Source organism: Cydia splendana, unplaced genomic scaffold (assembly GCF_910591565.1).
Source record: "Cydia splendana unplaced genomic scaffold, ilCydSple1.2 scaffold_104_ctg1, whole genome shotgun sequence".
NCBI classification, from domain to species: Eukaryota; Metazoa; Arthropoda; class Insecta; order Lepidoptera; family Tortricidae; genus Cydia; species Cydia splendana.
This window is the reverse complement of record NW_026946833.1, coordinates 248,229-272,650: the sequence shown is the minus strand read 5'-3', so window position 1 is coordinate 272,650 and position 24,422 is coordinate 248,229. Positions and strand designations below refer to the sequence as shown.

At 38.2% G+C, this 24,422-nt stretch overlaps 1 long non-coding RNA gene across 1 annotated transcript in view; it reads right to left on the bottom strand.

Annotated features, from left to right (window-relative positions):
- Positions 1-2,130: 2,130 nt before the first annotated feature.
- The window catches only part of LOC134805412 (uncharacterized), a 172,081-nt gene continuing 149,789 nt past the window's right edge, over positions 2,131-24,422 (bottom strand). The window contains exon 2 of the long non-coding RNA XR_010146284.1: positions 2,131-2,264. This is a non-coding gene — a long non-coding RNA (uncharacterized LOC134805412). The remainder of the gene's footprint in view (positions 2,265-24,422) is intronic.

The following is a 24,422-nucleotide window of genomic DNA, read 5'->3' as shown; positions in this document are numbered from 1 at the left end:
CGATAATGACGATGATATTAACGTGTCGTCTGACGATTCGTATGGTACGGAATTGGATTCGAATTAGTCGAAACTAGTCAAATTTTTTTTTTATCTTATCATGCTATTTTTTTTCGTCCATTAGCGTGTTTCGTACCATTGTGTGATTTTATATCGCATCTTGTCCTACTCATGGAGAGAAATTGTCCATTAGAGGAATTAATACAAAAAGAATATGCGAGTGAAGTATATGTCTTTATTGTTGACAAAGGATGAACGACTTTAAACTATTAACGACGAGATATTCTGACAGAATACATTAGAGAAATGCAAATACAAATATCTACTCGGCCCGCCTTCCGAGTCGAAATTTTATTAGAGCACCGTACAAAACTTTGTTCACGGTGCTCTTATGGGATCACTTCGGTCTTGCAAATCGGTTAAATGCGTTTTTCTCAAAGACCGTTTGATGTAGGTACATTCAGCAGCAGATATATCTGAGCGGGCAAGGTGTCCAAGAAAACATACAATTCAATCGTCACAAAAATAAGGACATCTAAGTTGTCATTTTCACGTAGGCTTTCAGTTCGTCACATATATCTTAACTTCTGAGTTTTTCTTTAATACATACACCCTTATTTAATCACAATGACAATAACGGTTAGAAAGTCAGTGGTAACTAAGCACTCAAATTCAAGCTGCTGTCATTAATACCTACACGCACTGCCAATCACGTACGTCAGCAGCCAGGGTGCCACCAATTGCTAAGCAGTTGTTATTTCAATGATAACTAAGCATCAACATTTTATCTGTTTAACTTTTAAAATAATACTGTAGCAGCTATGAATTGACACTAGGGATTGCAAACCGGATTGATTTTCAATCCGGCCGGATCCGGCCGGATTTTGGCCTCAATCCGGCCGGATCCGGCCGGACCGGATCCGGTTAGGTATAAGGATATTAAGGTTAATCAAATGACATATTTTTCAAGTTTTATGCGTTATATGAGAAACAAAGGTTACAAGTTACAAATGTATTCATAAAACAAATATTTGAAGTTAATAAGAAATAACTTTTTAACAATAAAATAAAACTAAGTGCTGATTTAGACGGCGCGCGAACTCGCATGCGATTTTAGTTACATTGCGGACTGTTGGTTACGTCCAATTCAACCGACCGATCAAAAACCGCAATGTAATGAAACTCGCATGCGAGTTTCATTACATTGCATCGTCTAATTGAGCCCTAAGTATTAAAAAGTGTCACAATGTCAGTCTCAATTTAAAAATAGAATTTGAAATCTAAGTCATTTATTAATTTTATTATATTTAATCATTCACATTCTGCTCAAATTTACGTTTACAATATAACTTATTATAAATTAGATTAGATTGCAAAGCCTGTTAATGGGATAATTATGGGATGGGAATTGGAACTCCTTGAAAGGACAAGTTTTCGTAACTGTTCTGTCTCTCTGTTGATGGAATTATTTGTAACGCTGACATCCATTCTGGTACTTTTAACCAAAATTATATGAAATGCGCTCCAATATTATCTTGCTTAAAAATAGTTTCATAGCCTAAATCATAAATAAATAATCCATGAATAAGTATTTGGGGACAATCTTATACAGATCGACCTACTCGTAGCCCCAAGCAAAGCTTGTACTATGGGTACTAGCTAGCTGGGTAGTACTACTAGGCGACGATATATGTATGTACTTATAGTATATTGATAAATACATGCTAATATGTACATAGAAAACACCCATGACTCAGGAACAAATATCTGTGTTCATGACACGAATAAATGCCCTTACCGGGATTCAAACCCAGGACCATCGGCTTCATAGGTAGGGTCACTGAATGGTCACTACCCAGCACTAGGCCAGACCGGTCGTTATACATGCCTTCCATGACATCTCCATCCTTTAATTTTTACTTCTAAGTATTTAAGTAATCGTCGTATCGTGCCGATTCGTGCCACCAACATGAAAGAAGAGGAAATCCTCTTCTGTTCTCAATCATCGTCATATTAAATATCTTCTTATTTTACTAAATTTGGACTTTTTCATTCGTTCTTTATTCTGTTTAACTTCTTTCTTTTATCCGTCGCCTTTATCTACCTAAAACGCACAGTAGGTGCTGTGTGTGGTCTTTTTTTTCTATTTTCCCGGATCCGGTCCGGATCCGGTGATTTTAACCGGATCCGGTAGCTCCAAAAAAGTGCCGGATCCGGCCGGATTACCGGATCCGCCGGACCGGATTGCAATCCCTAATTGACACCTCCTTTCTTAAAGAAGTATTTTATCGCCAAGTGACAAACTTAGACAATAAATAAGTAGGTTCTACGAGAATGATCGGTTTTTATTTTAACTGTCATATGCGGCTGTTCTTCCAAACCGTAGAGCATATTATATATATTAATATATTTATTTAGCCCGCTTATTGTACTAAAATATACTATACAGGGTGGCCCATTTAGATCAGTCAGTATGGGAAAATCTGATACTATAAGATATACACCGATCTCTTCTTAGGAACCAAGTGATCGATTTTAGTAAAACGAAAAACTGCATTCAAACATTTAAAAAATGTGTACTCGGCTCGGGAATCGAACCCCGAACGTTTTGAAAAATAAAACTAAGACTATTTCTATTTAGATATCGATTGTGTAGGTCTTAAGGAGTAACTGTTACTATGAAACAGATGTCTGAAATTAATAAAATGCATTGTTTTCATATCCTTTAATTAATTTTAGTAAGTTTTCGAAAAGACCACCATTTTTATCAATACATTTTACATACATTTTTTTTAAATGTATGAATGCAGTTTTTCTTGTTACTAAAATTGATGACATAGTTCCAAGAAGAGATCGGTGTATGTCTTATAGTTTTAGATTTTCCCATACTGACTGATCTAAATGGGCCATCCTGTATAGTACTAAAATACGATGCCCCGAATCGATCAAAGAACGAAGGAGTAAATAATTGAATTGAAACGTAGCACATTCACTGTCCCAATCTGACATGTAAACCTTATGGCTTTGTAATAGAGGCTAGCCGTGGCCCCACGGCACGACACGGCACGGGCAGTAAAGGTGTTAAACATATCCAACCTAGCAGTGAATATCAAATGGCATTCCGCACAGGAGTAATCTAATCTTGTTAGAAAGTCGTACATACGCTACATGTGACACATCTTCAAAAATTATATAAACTAATGCGAAATTAACATAAAACCAGAAGACACAAATTAATAATAGAAATGAAAACCAAAAAATAAAAAAAGCTGTAATCTCTAGGTGCGTACGACTGAGATTTGAACCCGCGGTCTCTGCTTTGAAAAGCAAACGCCTGTTACTGAGACCACAACGTGCCTTGACAATTGGCTCTAAATTCGGCTTCAGTTAGCTTTCGCTATGTGTTATTCGTTAACGTGAGATAGATGTATGTGATGACAAGACTGTACCAGAGATATATATAACTCCGTATAAGATAAATAAAGTCTAAGAAAGAAACGTGCCTCGGACGGCCAAGGAAAAGTCATTCTCGAATAGATGGCGCCATTACCTTTGGCCTATTCTCGGCTAGATGGCGTTAACGACACCGTTTGGTTTTTAACAATTTTAACACATATCAGTGAAAGAACATGGGTCAGTATGGAACAATAAAAATTAAGAATCATTTATCCGTAAACATATTTTGATTATTTTATACATTTTCAATTTTATTTTAAGTTTTAATCGTGTGTCGATAGATGGCAGTAAATGTACCGTGACTACAAAATTGACAATGACAGGACCCCTCTATACTATCTATTCTTTTTGACTGTACTTACTGCTTTCGATGATTGTCAAAACGCTTTACCTGAAATTAGCATGGCTATCTTTCATTCAATATTCGACCATACTTGTATGCTTTAAAGTCTATTTTTCCATATTGTTCAGATATATTTGACACGTTGACCGCTTAGATACCAGTGGTTTTTTGTCAGCTAAGGTATCAATGACTTGTTGTTAGTGTAGAAATTAATGAATAGAGACTGTTAACATATTTGTGACACGTTAAGCGCTCACAAGTAAATACTACCATGACAACTTTTTGACAGTTTAAACGTTTACCTCTCTTTGAGCACCTGGAGTGTATAGCGACTTCTGCTGCTGACTGTACTTACCTGAAATTTGGAATAGTTATGGCAAGTACCATCACTAACACTGTGAATAAGTCAAAACTGCTTATTTCTGGTTTAGGGGGTTGAGAGGGGTAGGCTGAATTTTATTTTCAATTGTAAGAATCGTGTGAGGTACCATTAGAAAGCTTGCAAAAAATTGAGTCGTTGGACTGATTTTGACTTCATTTTAGAGTGCAATAGTTTCGTTAAAGAATGCATTGAAAATTGCAAGTTTTCATACAAAATTTTTCACCTTTGTCCTGGCGATTTTCGCGAAAACTATAGCTAACAGGCATAGATGTAAGTAAATTGAGGTAGATATGGTACCAGGCGCACGATTGTGAGCCATTAAATATAGGTTCCGGAACCTATATTTAGTTAGTCGTATGGGTGACGCCAACCTGTCAAGTTGTCAAAATCGTTGGATCAAATTTTAGTTTTGTCAACTATGAACGTCACACGTCTACATAAATAAAAGGTCATTGCTAACAGCAAAGACATATGTAACTTCGTATAAGACGAATAAAGTCTAAGGAAAAAACGTGCCTCGGAATTCAAGTAAAAGTCATTCTCGAATAGATGCCGCACACACCTTTAGCCTATCCTCGGCTAGATGGCGTGACGACACCGTTTCATATTTAACAATTTTAACACATAGATATCAGTGAATGAACATGGATCAAAATGATATAAAAATAATAAAATCATTTATCAATATATATACATTTTTTGATAACTTTATACGTTTTCATTTTGAGTTTTAGTCGTGTGTCGATAGATGGCAGTAAATTCACAGTGACTACAAAATTTACAATGACAGGACCCCTCTATACTATCTATTCTTTTTGCTAACAGGCAGCTGACCAGTCAATATCCAACTAAAAGAAGCATGGAGATGGCGGGAAAATTATCAGGTTAACTCTATCTTTATCTTTATATATAAACGCGAGCGGCTTTGACGGTAGAAACAAATTAAATTATGCTCAAACAAAAGAGCGTAAAAAAATAACACTTTTGAATCGACAACATATATCCGCAAAATTCGTATTGTCGCGTATTTTGCATTTAAAAGTGAAAAAATTTCGACAAACAATACTAAAGGCTCAATTTGTTGGTTGACATTTGACAGCTATGCGTTGCGTTTAGAAACTGCAAACATGCTTACAAGTTAGGTTGGTCGTATTTTTTTTAATAAAAAGCAAGACGAATATTACTGTTTATTTGATGACTTTCCGGTATGTATAATGGTTATTATTTGCATTAAGTTTCGTTTCATATGGATATGTATACCGGTATAATTATTATATAAATTTGTTTTTAAGCCAGAACGTGCGATAGTCTGTTACGGCTTTTAAGACGATAGCAACACTGCCTAGACGTCAACGACGGCTGTTATTCGAAAATACTTTATCCGGTACTCCAGACGTGATAAAAACCTGTTAAATAGTGTATTGTGTGCGTTAACAATAAAAAATTGTCACCGAACATAGTGCAAAGTGCAAACGCCATCGTAACGTAACGAGATTTGAACTTCAAAGCGTTCCATGGGTGTATTGTGTTTAGTATAAACATCGGTCTCTCAGTTGTATTTTAATATTTCAGAATGATTCCAAATATTCTTACATGTCAAGGCACTACTAGCTACCTGGAAATGCAAGTGAAAGCAACCTTGAAGCAGCTGTGATAAACTAATAAGTGAGCGAGATGAAAATGACGTTGTTCAAAGAAACTTTGAGTTAAGTGCCAGCTGACTGTAACACACTCTAATTAAGTACATTGCCAGTGTGAAACAGTGCAAAAAGCTACAGTGTATTGTGGACATATTTAATAACTGTGCTTTAGACTATGAATCAAATTTGAGGTGTATCGGTGAATTGGAAAGTCAACTGCATAAAGCTAATAAGTTATCTCCGGAGTCAATGTAAGTTGAATATAAGATTAAATATAATAAGATATATAGATAGTATATATGTCGCAGTCAAAAGTGTGAACTGGTCAAAAGAACTTTTAACCGACAAAAACAGGCAAAACTGCTTTTGACTGAGCATGTTGGTCAAAAGTAGTTATACCTGAAAATCATTGGTTAATAGTAATTGTGTTGTGACTGTTCCTATCAGTCAAAAGTACTCGCAGAGATAGGTAGGTTAGGGTTATTTTTTTGCTACGCCCAAAAAACTAAACTGTTCCCAGAGATAGGTAGGTTAGGGTTATTTTTTTTTTTGCTACGCCCTAAAAACGAAACTGCTGCCAGAAATAGGTATGATTTTCAGGTAAAACTACTTTTGACCAAAATGCTCAGTCAAAGTAGTTTTGCCTGTTTTTGTCGGTTAAAAGTTCTTTGGCCAGTTCACACTTTTGACTGCAACAGGTTGGGCTGGACATATGGCAAGGGAAGGTAAAGATAAGTGGGATAGAGAGGAAGCGGAATGGTATCCTAGAGATGGAAAAAGGAGAGAAGGGAGACCAATAATGAGGTGGTCGGATGACATAAAGAAGCATGCGGGACCTAATTGGATAGGGACGGCAAGGGATAGAGAGCTGTGGAGAGAGCTGGGGGAGGCCTATGCCAAGAAGGCAGACTGAAATAATTATTAAAAAGCAATGACATAAAAATTATTTAATAAAGTTACTAAGGAAAAAATATTGAAACTAATTGATATAAATGAAATGTGAATTTATTTAAATGTAATATGTGCTGAAATTTAATTTTTTGGTCAATAAAGGCTATTCTATTCTATTCTATTCTAATTTGACAGGTGACAACAAAAAAAATATTAATTCCTGCTAAAATTTCAGAGTCATAGTGAAGCATAGTACATAGTACCAAAACAAGGTTGATTTTTAGGGTTCTGTAGCCAAAGGGTAAAAACGGGACCCCTATTACGAGGACTCCAATATGTTATTAGATCAAAACAAATTATTTTCAGAAAATATTTAATTTAGGCTTAGGGATGGCGAGGCTCCATAAACCTTCAGTAAGTAGTGCATAAGTATCCTTGGAAAAATTCGACCTATGCCGCCGTGGGTGGCCCGATGGCAGAATGGCACAGGCACCTGCTGCAATAGCAGAGGACGCTGCTTTGATTCCAGCCTAGGGCACTGGAGGCCTTGGTCACTTTTTAGGGTTGCGTACCCATAGGGTAAAAACGGGACCCTATTAAATATTAAGACTCTGCTGTCCGTCTGTCTGTCACCAGGCTGTATCTCAAGATCTCATGAACCGTGATAACTAGATTAACTAGACAGTTTCAATTTTCACAAATGATGTATTTCTGTTGCCGCTATAACAACAAATACTAAAAACAAATTAAAGAAATATTTAAGCGGGGCCAATGCAATGCTAGGCTGGATATGACTGATGAAATGAGTAAATTTTTATTAATATGTTTTAATATGACATGTTGGTGGCAAACAAGCATACAAGGCTGTTAATGCCGATGGTAAGTGGGAGTTTAGACTAGACCTCTGCTTCTCCAAGGGACTCACATTGCTGACCGAGTAAATTTTTATTAATATGTTTTAATATGACATGTTGGTGGCAAACAAGCATACAAGGCTGTTAATGCCAATGGTAAGTGGGAGTTTAGACTAGACCTCTGCTTCTCCAAGGGACTCACATTGCTGACCGAGTAAATTTTTATTAATATGTTTTAATATGACATGTTGGTGGCAAACAAGCATACAAGGCTGTTAATGCCGATGGTAAGTGGGAGTTTAGACTAGACCTCTGCTTCTCCAAGGGACTCACATTGCTGACCGAGTAAATTTTTATTAATATGTTTTAACATGGCATGTTGGTGGCAAACAAGCATACAACTCATACAAGGCTGTTAATGCCGATGGTAAGTGGGAGTTTAGACTAGACCTCTGATTCTCCAAGGGACTCACATTGCTGACCGGTTACAAATCTATTACACTCATACTAGGGTTCCGTACCTGAAGGGTAACTAAAAAACGGGAACCTATTAGCGATTCCGACTCGCACTTGGCCGGTTTTTCTTAGTAGGTATGTGACATTTATTTCAGTTTTACTTCATTGTCCGTCTGTCTGTCTGTCTGTCTGTCTGTCTGTCACCAGGCTGTATCTCATGAACCGTGATAGGCCTAGGCAGTTGAAATTTTCACAGATGATGTATTTCTGTTGCCGCTATAACAACAAATATTAAAAAGTGTTCCGTTCTTGATGGGTGAGTCCGACTCGCACTTATTCAGTTTTTTTTTTGTAAACGAATTTAATATTAACGGATAGGCATTAATATTAAAGAATGAAATAGTAGTGATAATTTCCATACTTATACTTTAGTGCCATGAAGGGTAGGTACAAAAGGGTTCCCTCTTTTGAGATTGGAAAGTGGGCTAGGTTATAAATGCGGCCTTCACAGAACCGATCTGCGACCAGAAAAGTGGGTCAGGTTAGAACTGTGATCCTTACAGAACCGAACTGCTACCAGAAAAGCGGATTAGGTTTTTTTAATTACATATTTGTTTTTAGATATAAATGATATAATTATCGGAATAGTAAATTTTTCGAGTTATGATTGTATGTTACGGATTTAAAGTTTTCTGAGATGAGATAGGTTTGTAACCGCCTTGATGAAGGTATGAAGTCTAAAAGTAAATAATTACTTAATTGAAAATGAGTATTACCTATTACTATTATTTATTTTACCCGAGCGAAGCCGGGTTTTCATCTAGTTAGTTTTTAAACTGCAGCGGTGCAGCCTGATCTTTGGTTGCTTAGGGCTAGCTAACTGATGCTTACATAACACTGGTCATTACATATATTATTAGGAAGTAGTTTTAGCGTGAAAGATCCTTACTTAAAACTTTGGCATTGAAATTTATGACTTATGTCTTTGATACAAAGTTTAATTCTACTTAGTTACTTTTGTGGGATATTTCATTTTTTTCTGAATAGCCTACTATAAGTATGAGAGAGAAAAAGATCTGCAAAATACAACCTTGTTATAATGCAAATAAGTTTAAATTTCGAACGGGCTTTCCAACCAATGGACTATCGCAGTGTGCTCAGCAAGAGTCATATTTATTATTGGATTTTATCTGTAAAAATATAATTAAGATTTCCGTTCTTCACTGTCGTTGTGTTTTTTTTTCACAATAAAGCACATAGAGTTAGTAAAGCGTATAGAGATAATAAAGTAATTTAATATTTATTAACAGCTATAGATATAGATCTACCTATAGATTTTACTGAGAGTATCTGATTCGCCGAAACAATAATATTCTTTTTCATTAAGTACCCTTACATTTGTGTATTTTAAATGTATACAGTACCTATGTATATTTTTAAACGGATCGGTGAGAGCAGCAACCAGATACCTTCTGTTAAGAAAAAAAAATTTTGGAAGACCTGTATATAGTATATGACAGTTAAAATTCACAGTTTTTGGAAACAAAGGTAAATTTGACGAAATATAAAGTACGTAAGCCAATACTTGTTTGAGATATCGGCTAACTTTATATTTCGTTAATCTTACAGCCAGTGACAAAAATGTCAGTTAAGATTTGGTACTCGTGAATCCCAGTTCTACTAAAATATTTTTTCTTTTAAAAACCGATCTGAAGTCCAAAATTGTGCGGTAAGGTAGGTTTATATTCAAATTATACGCAATTCTTTGTAGCAACTCCGCCAAGTGGGTGGAAACAGGTAGGTACTGGACGGCAAACTGACGCAATTACCCTAGACTTGTACTAAAACTTAGACATTTATTATTATTTATTTCTGTGACTTATATATATGAAACATGAGCAAATTGATTAATACTTTACGTTAGTTACATTTTGTGTCAGTAACAAGCCTAAACGTCAAATACGAGAAATGCCGAATCACAGACTTAATTGAAATATTATTCCTTTTTGAGTCGTGCCTGCCCAGTCTACAAATTTAAAATACAACAATTGCGACTATACACTATACTATACACAGCCCCCCCCCGCGGCGGTAGCGGGGTAAGATCTTGAGCTAAGCGGCCTCAACTAATTATGGAGTGCATAAAAAGTGCTATACAAAGTGTTTTACTGCCTATGGAACAAAAAATTAGTGACATATTACTTAAAGTTGAATCACTAAACAGTGAAATTCGTGAACTAAAACGCGACTTGACCGCTCAAGATGGCCACGGGTCAACTCAATCTAGCAGGGTATGCAAGAATACCACCCTGACAAAGGCGCCTCTAAACACATCGACGCCAACTAGCTGTCCCGCTCCGACTAATGACCGGCCGAGGACGCAGCGCAGTCAGCTATGCGCGCGAAAGAGAGGATCGGGCGACCTCAGAAACCTCTCAAACCGGCCGGGTTATCAAAGCGCGTTGAGACAAATGCAGCGCAACCAAATAAAGATGACCCAGTGCAAATAACCTCCAATACCGCTAGCACTAGCAACCAACTAAAAATTGCAACCGACGCCAACATCAGCGAACCCTCGCCTAGCCAAATTTTAAACACTGACACGGATGGGTCGTTAACAACACCCAACACACCCATCGCCGATGACAATGAAAAAGAAGAATGGAAACTTGTTCAAATTAGGATTGTTAATTTTTTTTTAAATGTTCTATTTCGAAAACCATTTCGGGATATGAGGTTTTCAAACAGTTTCCGACATTTGCTGCGATATAATAATTGAGGATTGAAGATATTTCAACAAATATCCTTATGACCTTAGTTTGACCTTTCTCGTTGGCTGAATGTAAAGTCATCGCATAATAAAAGTTATCGGACCATAGTAAATCAATCCGTCACTCACGTAATTGTCAAAGTTATCATTGTCATAATGAAATTTTTCAGTTAAACCGCTGCGCTGGTTTGTTATGATTTGATTTATAATTGATACCTAAACAGTAGTTTTCGTTGCTTAATATATCAAAGACCTTGTTCCTACGTGTGGGAATGATTCACAAAAATAATTGTTCGAATCCGCGAAGACCTACGACGTGAAACATGGTGCCGTGAATTGAACTTGGAATACCTACCTACTTACACACAGTATTGCTGTGAGGATCACGTCGATGTAAGTATAAAATTAATATTATTTTACTACAATTATTTAAAAGCTCACTTTGTAGGTAGGGTCGCGGGGACCTATGTGTTTTCTGTGGTAATGTAGCCAGAGTATATAAAGGCAAACCGTTAAACAGAGATGGTGCCTACTAGAAAGAAACACTATACAAGAATACATAGTCATACTCAAAATTCAGCCTGAAACTGCTTTAAAAAGATATAATTTCTAATTTCCAGGTACATGTTGCAGTTCAAGCTGCTGATATCATGGTGGACAAGACTTAAGTTAATAGTTGTGAATAATAAAACATGTTTTTGTTTACCTACTTTTTTTATTAATTTAGGAAATATATGTATATATGTTTCCCAAAAAAAAGTAACTATACATATATGTATGTTCATCATGTTCTGCACGAGCAGCTGACAATGATGGCTTCTTGTTGACGAACCAGAAGAGAAGTGTATGGTTTGTTATTTACTCTGTTCCCAGGCATTATTTACTGTCGTAAAGTATTATGACGATTAATATGACGTTCGTTTCGATACAAAATGCTCAACTTTGTTCAGGGCCCAAGTGCCTTAACAAAATCAATCTCCTTCGTACATTACGTATCCCACAGCCGTATCTAAATAGGAATCACATGATGACCTGAAATTATAGGATATAATTAGCAAAATTGGCATGTACCTAATATAGTACAATATCCAAACAATGGTGACAAGCCGGTAGAACCCACTGGGTGCTAAGCTACCTTAGCAATGGACGCTTATAACGATTTTATGAATCCAATCATCTTACGAATCGATTCAGTTAAAAAATATGTGATGTAACTTACATTTGTATTTAGGTGTCCATGCCTTCGCTTGAACCACATTATGAGATAACACCCTTGTAACTCAGCCCTAATCAAGCGAATTCATCAACTAGTAGCGCCATCTATCGCGCTACCCAAGTACTAATGTCGCCCGGTTGCCAGCGCTCGGCTGCTTTTTCTTCAGTACGCTTTTGTAACTCAGCCGAGCAACACGTTTACAAAGCAAGTTTAAAAAGATCAAGAAATTTAAATCGTAAAAATATTTTGAAAACCTCCGACTTCGTGACATTCCGCTCGGTGCCCATGGCCCAGCGACGAGACGCAGTGACCTTCCTACAGGCACCGTTATAAAAAGTACACGGGTACTTACGCCTCATGGCCTCGTCCTGTGGGACAACAAGCGTCGTCCCGTGAGACGACAAGGCGTCGTCCCGTGAGACGACAAAGCGTCGTCCCGTGAGACGACATGGCGTCGACCCGTGAGACGACATGGCGTCGTCCCGTGAGACGACATGGCGTCAACCCGTGAGACGACAAGGCGTCGTCCCGTGAGACGACAAGGCGTCGTCCCGTGAGACGACAAGGCGTCGTCCCGTGAGACGACAAGGCGTCGTCCCGTGAGACGACAAGGCGTCGTACCGTGAGACGACAAGACGTCGTCCTGTGAGACGACAAGGCGTCGTCCCGTGGCATCGTCCTGACACACGACATGGTATTGTCCTGACAGACGACATGGCAGCGTCTTGTAAGACGACGAGCATCGTCTCGTTAAAAGACCTTGTGACATTCCGCTCAGTGCCCGTGGCCCAGCGATGAGACTAAGTGAGCTCTTATAGCCATCATCATAAAAAGAATACCTACGGGTATAAATGGCACACGGCGTCGTCCCGTTGGACGACAAGCATCGTTGCGCGTCTCACTCAGTCCCGTGAGATGACATGACATCGTCCTGTGGGACATCAAGCGTCGTCCTGTAAAACAATAAGGCGTCATCCTGTGATACGACAGGCATCGCGATGAGTTACGTCATCATGTGAGAAGACATTGCGCCATCCTGTGGTATCGTCCCGTGAGAGGATATTGCGTCCCATAGGACTACATTGCATTGTTCCATAAGACTACATTTTGTCGTATCGTGAGACATTAATACGTCGTCCTATGAGATGATATCGCATCGTCCTCTGAAATGACTTTGACATGATGTTGTCTTGTTAAACAAAAACCGTTGTCTCATGGTCTACCATTAATACGGTAGCGGACGTCTTATTGGTCGCTTTATCGTTCGATGTCTGCACAGTCGGCCTCGCATTTAAGATCTGCATGGTCATGAACCAATGCACGACTTAGTGGGCGTTATCATCATTGTAGCCGACCAAATGGTGTGTCACCTTATTTTAGAACGACGAGCAGCAGAATTGCTATTAGCGGGTTTGGCGCGATATTGATAACGAAATGCAGTTACAGTAATTGTCTCAACCTGCCAGGAAAAAGGAAGGTTTCCGTCTTGGTCGTGTACAAATGTTGGTCTAGGTCGATAACAAACAGTTGCCGTGAGATACCAAACAAACCAAAAATATACATTCTGAGGATCCTAAACTGTATGACTAACTGGCCATGAAAAATAGCAGTTAAGAAACTGTGAAAAGGGAAAAGTACAAAGTGAAAAACCTTGTGTTATACTTTGCCCAACTAGATCCTATACCATAAAGAGAGAGGGGGAGGCAAGAGAATTGACGTTAGCCTTAAAGAAGGAAAGAAAACTAAAACTCCCTCTTCTGAATAGGAATACCAATACAAGTATAATGCCAATTCATTTACGGCTCTGTCATAGGCTAACAAGAGATATCTCTTTATTGCGGCTCTAAACCTGAAAAGAATAGAGTTTATGATACTCGTATATATTAGTGAAAAATCATCGCACTAAATCCCTCTTTTGAATGATGAATGACTAGTCAGGTTGATAGTGTCTTTGGGAATACTGAAGCATCTCCTGTATACTCTCTAAATATTGACCATTAGCTAAAAAATTGCGGCCTGTTACAAAGAGAAATCTTTTACTTACTTTAAATCGTCTACTATGTAGCTGTGAAACAGAGACCACTGAACTAAGAGAAACACGTAGAAAACAGCAAGTACCTTCCATCGCATTCCGTCCAATAGACCGAACTGACAAAGGCATTTATAATGTAATTAGTGCTCCATTCACATCAGTCAGGTAGAAACTTGTGAAATTAGGTTCAAATGCTGTAAGTAACAAGCTCCACTTCGGAAGATTATCTAAGCAGCCGGTTGTGTTATCGACCTGCCGTTGGTATAACAATCATGCATCATAAAACGTTGACCATAAACGTTACATAGTTAAATTTCAAAGGAAATGAATGAACTCTTACTGGTAATATAACTATCGGAAACAGGCGGTATATGTCTAAAAGGACCAACTAGTAAAATATTAATTTAGTATGGCAATCCGCATAGTTACCCATGATTGTTCAATAGGTGAAACATCGGTTTCTTTAGTGGTAAATGTTATGCCTATGTAGAAGATGAAGCGCTCCTTTAAGTTATGTAAATAAATAAAGAATTTATGAAAAGATTTTTCGGTAGTTAGAGTGGTGTTACTGATTCTGTTTCGAAAAATCGCGAATTGAATTAGAGGTGAAGCCGACTAAGGGAACTAAGCTGTCGAACCAACAGCCACGGTCCACGGCTTTAAATCTAAACGATGATTGTTTAATTTTTCCAAATAGACAAATTAAAATGAAGTCACTTCAGAAACTTTGAAACCATGTGGACTGCGGGGCAAGCCAACGTACAGAAAAACGTATAACGTACGTAAACGTACACACATGCGTAATATGTAGAAAATATTTGCAGGCAGTCACCGATAGCAGATACCGGATTCTGAAAGAACACGGATCAGAAATATCCTTCTTTCGATTTCCAGATGAGAGGTTCCCTTTGCAGATAAGGAAGTACTCGCGTGATTTTATAGAAGAATAACAACATACGGTGGTTCAGGCAAAATGCACGATCTAAGCGAAATATGACTACAAATATGTTCGCCGGTTAAATAAACCCTGCAATTTACTCTGAAAATCAACACTAGTTCTGCAGTCATTGCCAGATCTAAGTATTATAAGCTTAGCTGAAAGGTTGTAGTCCAGGGTTTACAGCATACTGTTGTAACAGGTCTCGTAGAGCATGTAATTGGAAACGTCATCTTCAATGCAATCAATTCCAGGTGTAGTACCCTACAAAATCATCGTGTCTTGGTTATAGGGCAGATGCGCCGCTAATCGAATTACAGCATTAGTTGTGAAGACAACTACAATTCATATATTTATATATTCATGATAATATGCTTATATCATTAAATACAGTATATATGAGATGTCAGTAGACATATATCAACGTTACGTCAGGCGTAGCTCACTCCGCGATTTCGTCGCGTCGCTACAAGTACATGCGGCCCACACCAATTTTGGTGTCTAGCACTAGTAGTTGCCGCGCACCGCTATAGAATGGACGCCTGCTCGCGCTTGCACCACCTTGTGGTCAAAATCTGTCGTAATAGTACATACTATTATTTATACTATGATTACGTCAAGGTAGTGACATAAATATAATATGTCGCAGAAAGGCCTAGATCATCAAATAATTGTTTATTTGTGGGCATCATGATGCCTAATTAACCCTAGGGTTCCCTCAAGATAATCAAATGATACACAACTTAATTGCACGAAAGCCAATAAACAACATACAACGTCCTTGTATTGCTAAATTTCTAATCAAAAGTACCTACAAATTAATAATAATAATAATTCAGCCTATATACATCCCACTACTGGGCACAGGCCTCTTCTCACTCGCGAGAGGGCTTGGGCTATAGCCCCCACGCTGGCCTAATGCGGATTGGGGCTTCAAAGTACAAATTAAGTAATCAAATTAATATTTGGTAATGAACGCGTCTACACGTGTTAAGGTTTGACAGGAATTGTGCCACAGCATCGCCCGCGCGCGCCGGTGCTGGCAGCACTTGAGATTAGATGACATCATGACATCATGAGACACCCGTGGTTTATGCCACTGCAATGGTATAATGCCAAGAACTTACTGGTTCGGACCATATATCAATAATAATAATGTTTTAATTTGTCTGGGTGTTAAGAAAGTTCCGCAATTGGTTTGAAAAGGTTGCACTACAATTTAAAGTGGATAGGTCCACCTCCCCTACTCTTACTCAAAGAGTCTTTCATCGTCAGTCAAGAGGTTTTTACACTCTTATTAGAAGATCGTATGTATACGAAAGCATTAAAAACTCACAAATCGTGCTAAGTCTAACAATAAAGCACAATCCATTACCAGCGCGCGAACCATATAATCTTCAGTTTGGGAATCAGCTTGCCACCAGAAAGAGTGAACATTAAACAACCTACAATTACAAGCCTTTATTATAATTAGCCTAAAAATTATAGGTGAAGGCATTGGAATTATTCAAAGATTAAAAAATCTTCTAAATTATCCTACCTGGTAGACGGATCTTCAGTCTACGCACAACATCATGGTGAGATGCCATCCACAACAACTAGAGTTGTCAGCATCACTTTAAATTCATAATCATCGCCTCCATACGGTTGTCACCTGCGTGTCAGTGATTCTGTTCATTCGTTTATTCGCTTGCATGACTGACAAGCACATCATTTAAAGATTGGTTGACCCGGCACCAGCCTAATTGGCAAGTTTTCAGTTATCTGTGGGGAGTAGTAAATTTAGCAGCATAAATGACACTTAAAATAAGTAGGAGCCTACCATTTCATATAAGAATTAATATCTTTTCATGGCTTACTATTAATATGGTAGTTTTTAAAGCAACCCTCACCTAAAACTAATCAATAAGGAAGAATGTATTATCGCCTCAGTTGAAACTACTGCTAGGTTGTTGAGAGTTGTTACTAGTAACGCATACATTAAATCATGAAGTGTTGTATTTTCTTCTTCACTTTCTGACGCTACTTTCAGGCAGAGGAGTACTTGATTCGAAATAAATCTCAATTACTTCCACAAATAAGAAATAAGAACATCATGTTTATAATTTCTAACACATTTACGGAATATGTTGTCCTTATGTAAGGATAGCCCATTAACAAATAAACCTGGTATACCTAGTAGTCAATAACTATGTATTAATATCTAAATAATGTTAATATCGTATTCTAGTGGGTACATATACAAACATTTGGTTATTTGTCCACATTAAAAGTCATATTACATTACATCTGGTCTATGATGCAACTTACCAATTTACATTAAATTGTTGGAAAATACAATAAATCAGAGAGGACCCAAGCTTTTCCAGTTAGTTACAAAATTTTAAACAGTGGATGGGCCGGCAGTGCTATATTTGTGTTAAGCAGTAGATAAGTAGTAGTAATATCATTACATCATACAACAAAACTTTTTTATCACCTAGTGGCTATTGTAAGGAAAGCATCAGGTAGTTTGGACTGGTTAAATGTAAAACTCACTCGATGAGGTTCACGTTACACGCATCAGAGCTACTACTTCAGATAGTGGTTACACTTAAATTTGTACGACCTACAAGTACCTACTTATGTCTTTAATTATGATATTAGGGACAGTCTTTCAACTAATAGTCACACAGTTTTGTTTTACATAAAAAGTTTTATAGTCACAATGGATAACTTATGTTGCCAGTCCGTGCTAACAATTGTCTCATCTATCGGTAATTACAAATAAGGAAAATCTAGTAAGGTTTGACGTAAACAATCCTTTAGTATATCAATACGGAATAAATTTCAAGCCCATATTCTTATCATGTGATTTTTGCATAAATTTAAATATTATCAGTCACAGTACGCCCGAGCCAGCGCCGGCAGAGGTTTAAACACGTCTCATAATGTGGTTCAAGCGAAGGCATGGACACCTAAATAGAACCGTTTTTCCCCCGAAGGGTAAAAAACGGATATTTAGGTTCCTGCCGAAGCTTGAACCACACCTAAGGGCCTTGCCGGCTTATGTGGTACTGAAGAAAAAGCAGCCGAGCGCTGGCAACCGGGCGACATTAGTACTTGGGTAGCGCGATAGATGGCGCTACTAGTTGATGAATTCGCTTGATTAGGGCTGAGTTACAAGGGTGTTATCTCATAATGTGGTTCAAGCTTCGGCAGGAACCTAAATATCCGTTTTTTACCCTTCGGGGGAAAAACGGTTCTATTTTTGCTCCCCTGATTTCAGCCAAGTTATGGTTGGAGTTGGATGCTATATGGATACATACTCCAATAAAACTAAGTTATATTATATAACTTAGGCAGATTTCTGGAATCAGCTTTCACAAATTTATAGCGTAGGTATTTTGAAATTATTGATTTAGGGATTCAAAATAAACGAGTTTTCCAGACGATATTATTTATAGAAACGCGTGACACTGATGACATTGTAGACAGGTGACATAACAATCAATTGACAATTACAACTATTTTTTTAATGTTTGTTATTGCTTGTGCTTTATCCAATCAGCCACTACATGTAATTTACGAGAAGTCGTATCTCATATTTTCAATAAATTATAAATATTCAACCGAGCCGTGAATTAATAAATCATTCAAATTGGTATCTTAAATTAACCTATATTTTCAGAAAATAAAATAAAAATGGGGGTCTAAAAAAAATGAACAATCCTAATTCAAAACAAACGTCGACGACCATTTAAACCAAAAGTAATCAAAGGTACCGCAACAAATACTTCACTGGAAGGAGTTGACGTGCTAAAGTATCTACATGCATGTTTCTTCAGCAACGATTCATCAACAGCTGGCATAATAAAACACTTAAAGAGTGTACACAACGACTCTCAATATAATGTTGAAGAAATAAAGTCCAAACATGACACTTACAAGTCATACAAAATTGGTGTACCATCGTCAGTATATACCCACTTTCTGGATGCGTCAGCCTGGCCACTAAACATTGCTGTGTCAGAATGGATGCCCTTTCTCCGCCCCAAGCCCAACGGACCACCTGACAGGCGTTAAACCTACAATTCCTACAAACAGATCTGAAAAGGCAACCACTATCTCAGTACTGCACCAAAATATCAATAGACTGAACAACAAAACACATGAACTTGAAGCCGAACTTCAGCTACGAGAACAAGTCGACATTATCTGTCTAACAGAAATATGGCTGAGATCTGACGAGCTGAACTCCGTCAACCTAATAAATTACAGTCTACGTGCCCACTACTGCAGAACCCTGAGGATGGGCGGCGGGGCCTGTATCTACGTGCGACCTGATCTAATAACCATTGAACGTAAAGAGGTTACCGCATTATCCATCGAAATGCAGTTCGAGGTGTGTGCTATCGAATGTGTTGAGCTGGACGTCGTGATCGTTTGTATCTACAGACCACCAAAGGGTGATGTACCTCTATTTTTTACTAAATTGAGTGACCTACTAAACTTACCCGTGTTGCAAAATAACAAAGTTTTGGTTATGGGTGATATGAACTTAGATTATCTTAGTAAATGTAATAATATAAAAGAGCTCAATAATATATTATACCAATGTGGATTTAAGCAGATTGTAAAAACTCCTACTAGAATAACTGAACACTCAAAAACCTGTCTTGACCATGCCTATACTAACATATTAAAATCTGACATTAAAAAAATTTAATGTATTAAATTACCTATTTCGGACCATCACTGTGTAAATATTACGATATCATATACAGGGTGAAATCGGGGTCGTGTAGCAAGAAAGAAAAATAAGACTTGCCACTTAATTAGGAATACAATACTGTAGATTAGAGTGCATTAATTTGTATCTTTTTCGCACATACAAAAAATAGATACAAAATAATTTCTTATTTAGAGTCATGGTCACCCTGTACAGACTTGACAAGACAAACATCTAGTAAAGAAAGTAGTGGGTGGTAGTGGTAACTGAAAGTAGTGGTAGAAGTAGTGATAATTAATTGCTAACGCTTATCTTCGGTTTTACGTTCAAAGCAATTAAAAAGTTTAAAAATAATTTATAGACTTTATTAAAATAATATTACAATCACTGGGACGGAGACTCCACAAACTTTTAACAAATACGTCCACAACTTAAACATACTTCAGGAGCTGCTCAAAGTGTGATCCGTTTTGCTGTCGACACATTCGGCTCGTCGCCTTAGGTTATCTTTTAATCTGCCGAGAGCAAAGTGATTCATTTTCACACTTTCAAATGCTCCAATAACTCGCTGACGAAGCTATCGAACTATCGAAGGATAGTGTTGGACTCTTGTTCGTATACCAATCTTTTGATTTCGCCCCAGAGAAAAAAAATCCAAGGGCGTCAGGTCGGGACTACGAGGAGGCCATGCCACGGGTCCGCCGCGGCCAATCCATGCAACGTCCCGGGAACTGTTCATCGAGGTAATTGCGTACTCGATGTTCAAAACGAGCCGGAGCACCATCGTGTTGATAGTGTAAGTTATGCAAGTAATGTTCCGGCACTTCTTGCAGTAAATAAATAAATAAATCCCGAGCAGTGGTAGCACGACGTGCTTGGTAATAAAACAATACCATGTCAGACCGCTCAACATTTGAAAACAGATATGCCGCGGGCATTTTTATGCTTAATTATCTTTAGAATTGCCAGAATTAATGAATTCAATGTACAATCCTTGAATGATTTTATTTATTTTAAAGTTTTGACTTTGTCATAGATATGAGCGCCGATAGGCATTTAGCCGGCGGCGGCGCGCCGGTCAAAATCGGTCGGCGGCGGCGGCGAATCGGCGGCGTGGCCTTGAAACACCTTTGATTAATGAAAAAAGAATTCAAACCAAAATTTTACCGAATTTACACGTTTTTGCTGTAAGAAAGTTATAAAATAAGTGCATTTTTTTGAATAAAGGTACGAAAAAAATTTTATATAGTATAAACGGTATCGAGCGGTATCAAAGGCGGTCTTAATCTTGGCGAGGCCCTGGCCGGAAGATCTTTGCGAGGCCCTTATCTATTGTGCTAAGTAAAAAGTAGCGGATTGACTGTATCAGGGAAACATCTGGTCGACTGTCCAAAGAGCCGCAGTGAGGAAAATCAAGCTCCGTTATTAACCAATATCGACCCAACAAACCAGTTTATTTCAAAAAGTGAGGCCCAAGGCCGAGCTCCACGTAACACCGAAGACCAGATTCCGACGCCTTCCCATCCGAGGCCAGAGGCTGAGCTGCAGGTAAGCATACAGCTAACGCCAAGTGTGAGCTTGGCTGACGGCCGAATGCGCTGAGTGCCGATTACGGCGCGCTTCTGTGCGAGGCCGAAGGCCAAGCTGCAAGAAGGCAGAGCTTGGAATTGGTCCAGTGTAAGCAAGACCGAAGGCCGATAAAGACCGTGGCCACAGTGTTAAAGACCTCTGGGGCTCTCCTGTAGGTGCATTCGTGCGAGGCCAAAGGCCATGCTGTAGTGGAGCTAAGATTGGAGAAGAACCAAGCATTTTAAAAGCGAGGCCAAAAGTTACGCTCCAAACAGGGCCGAAAACTTGGAGGTTCAGATAGCGGCTTACTTCTATGCGAGCGATGCGAGGCCAAAGATTGGTCTGCGAGAGAGCAAAGCTTGAAATTTGAACAATGGCCAAGCTTAAAATGAGACCTGATTCCGTTTCCGATGCCTTCCGTGCAAAGCCAACGGCCGGACCTTTGGGCGTGAAAACGCTTAATATCTGAAATTAACCCCCTTTTACACCTTTTTAAGACATTTAAACCATGCTTGCAATAATTGAATTCGCGGTGAATGACGGATGAGCTAGCCAGCTGGCAAAATTAGTCATTTCGTTGCTCTAACACTAGTAGCGCGGTTACCAAACAGAAAAGTTTGAATTTACCATCGATATTTTAGAATTATATGGACCTAAAATACCTTTTGAATGTCTATAAGCTATTCAGACTGGCGCCGTTAAAGATCTAAACTAGATAAAATATATATTATCTGATTCTGAAAGTAGTAGTATCTAACAAGGTCACGCCGATGCCACGCCGATAGCGCAGCGTCGGCGGCGGCGGCGCGTAAATTTTGTCGGCGGCGGCGGCGCGCCGGCGCGGCGCTCATATCTACTTTGTCATAACAGTGACGGTTGACATTTCTTACTCATCTAATCAGTTGTTTAATAAATAGGTTTTAACATTAATTGTAAGGTAACCATAATTTGTGTTTTTAACTGGGATACTTAAATTGCTGATTAATTAATGAATAGCTGCAATTAGTTAAACATTAACTTTATACCTAACATCGCATTAATTTACCGAGTTAAGTACAATAGGTTTGAATCACGACCTAGATTTCGCCCTGTATATAAAATTGAAAAACCAGAACGGGATAAAAAACGAGTGAAGAAGAGAGATGGCGCCTTACAAATTTCTAAAAACATTTTTGACACGTATCTCGAATACAACGCACGTATGATAAGAAAAAACTGTTTAAATCTATTATCTACATATGAGAATAAAACTAGAGCATAAAAACTATCGCTTTCGATGCGTATTTAATTTACAATAAGTAAAAGAAATTTTCATAACAATCTTGATTTTACGATGATCGCCCATTTTCGGCAACTCTCGGTTGTTTTCGTTTGGAGGTGCTACATACTAGACCAAATTATCCGTAAGTTAAAGTAACCTAAATTATGTTTGTTATGTTGGTATACAGGTATTTCTCAGTTTTTTTACACGAAGTAAAATAAAAAGTGCTGCCAACCTCAACCTTAGTCCATAGCCCATACGAGTGCCTTATGCCATTTATGACATATCCATCAAATTAATATTATCGTATGATTAGCGTGTTAATAATTTGTATTTTATTGTTTTAAATTTTTTTTTGAGTTATATTATTCAGATTGACTTTCACGGCTTCGGCAAACATTGCCATTCGTCCGGGGAACGGGCTGCCGAGATGGGCCAGAGAACCCATCAGTTTAAGGGATGGTGCCCGTAATAATGTGTGTGTGATAATTATACTTTAATGACTTTACAGATATAACCAATTCGGGAACTGTTTTCTCGCGTAATACGATGCGACTCGACCAGGTAGGATTTTTTCTTCTTGCTGAACAGTCACCATCAGATATATCGGAACGACTGAGGTATTCACAAATATCTGAACAATGTAAATTATAATGTAGTTAAAGTGCATGCTCAGATATTTTGGAGCTCAAGGGTTGCTCAAGATCTGATCAACCTCGGCCATGGCGACTGGCGAGAGCTATCGCAAGACCGGGAAACATGGTGTGATCTGGTGTCGGAAGCCAGGACTCATTTTCGGTCGTTGCGTCACCGTCGTAAGTAATGTCAATATCCAGACAGGGAAATGGGGACTATTTACATTTGTATGAAAATGCGATTTATGGGCGGTGGTCGTACATATTCGTCTTAAGGCGGAAATTATTCTAATGAACGTGTTTGCAATTGGGCTTATAAAAATAAATAATAATTTTGCGATTTATGGGCGGTGGTCGTACATATTCGTCTTAAGGCGGAAATTATTCTAATGAACGTGTTTGCAATTAGGCTTATAAAAATAAATAATAATTTTGGGTTAGCATTTGAATCACGCATTATAGGGAGGGGCGGGGGGAAGGGTGGCATTTTATAGGGGTTGGTCACCCCTTTCAAATGACACCCGATTTGTGTCTAGGAGACGCGTAGTTTTTTTATACGTGTTTGAAGTTGCGTTCACAACACACCTGACTCGCTGTCAAAAACGAAATACAGTGCCAGAGTCACCGTTAGGTACGACGACGAGCGAAGCGAGGAGGAGTGTTAGGTATCTTGCTTTCACAACACACCCGACTCGCTGTCAAAAAAGAAATACAGTGGTCAAAAACATGTATACGGACAAAGTGCTCAAAAACATGTATACGGACAAAGTGCTCAAAAATATGTATACAAAATTCCAAATTGGTGACCCTTTCGTACGCTTTGGTTGTATTATTGAACATAACCTCAAAAAATATTGTCGTGGTAATAACTATTGATTTCCTAACTTTGGGGATGGGTTCGGGGGGGGGGGGGGGGGTCCTACTCCCTCCCCCCTCCCTATAATGCGTAATTCAAATGCAACCCCATAATTTTATGTTGAAACAAATTTTAAATAAATACCTACGTAGATGAAAAACTACAATCTTGCCTTTTATCAAATCACATAATTTTTTGAGAAATTTGCGAAGTAAGTTATCCAAATATCGGTTACAAATAAGAAGTCCCTATCACAGTTATAAACCCTGGCAGGGTTCAATACATAATAATATCGGTATTTAACTAAACATAAGACAAACTCTTTATTTCATTTACGCGAGCGGAACTGCGGGCCCGTCTAGTTAATAAATAAAAATGTACACTTAAATCACACAGTTTTGAAACGTCTGTTC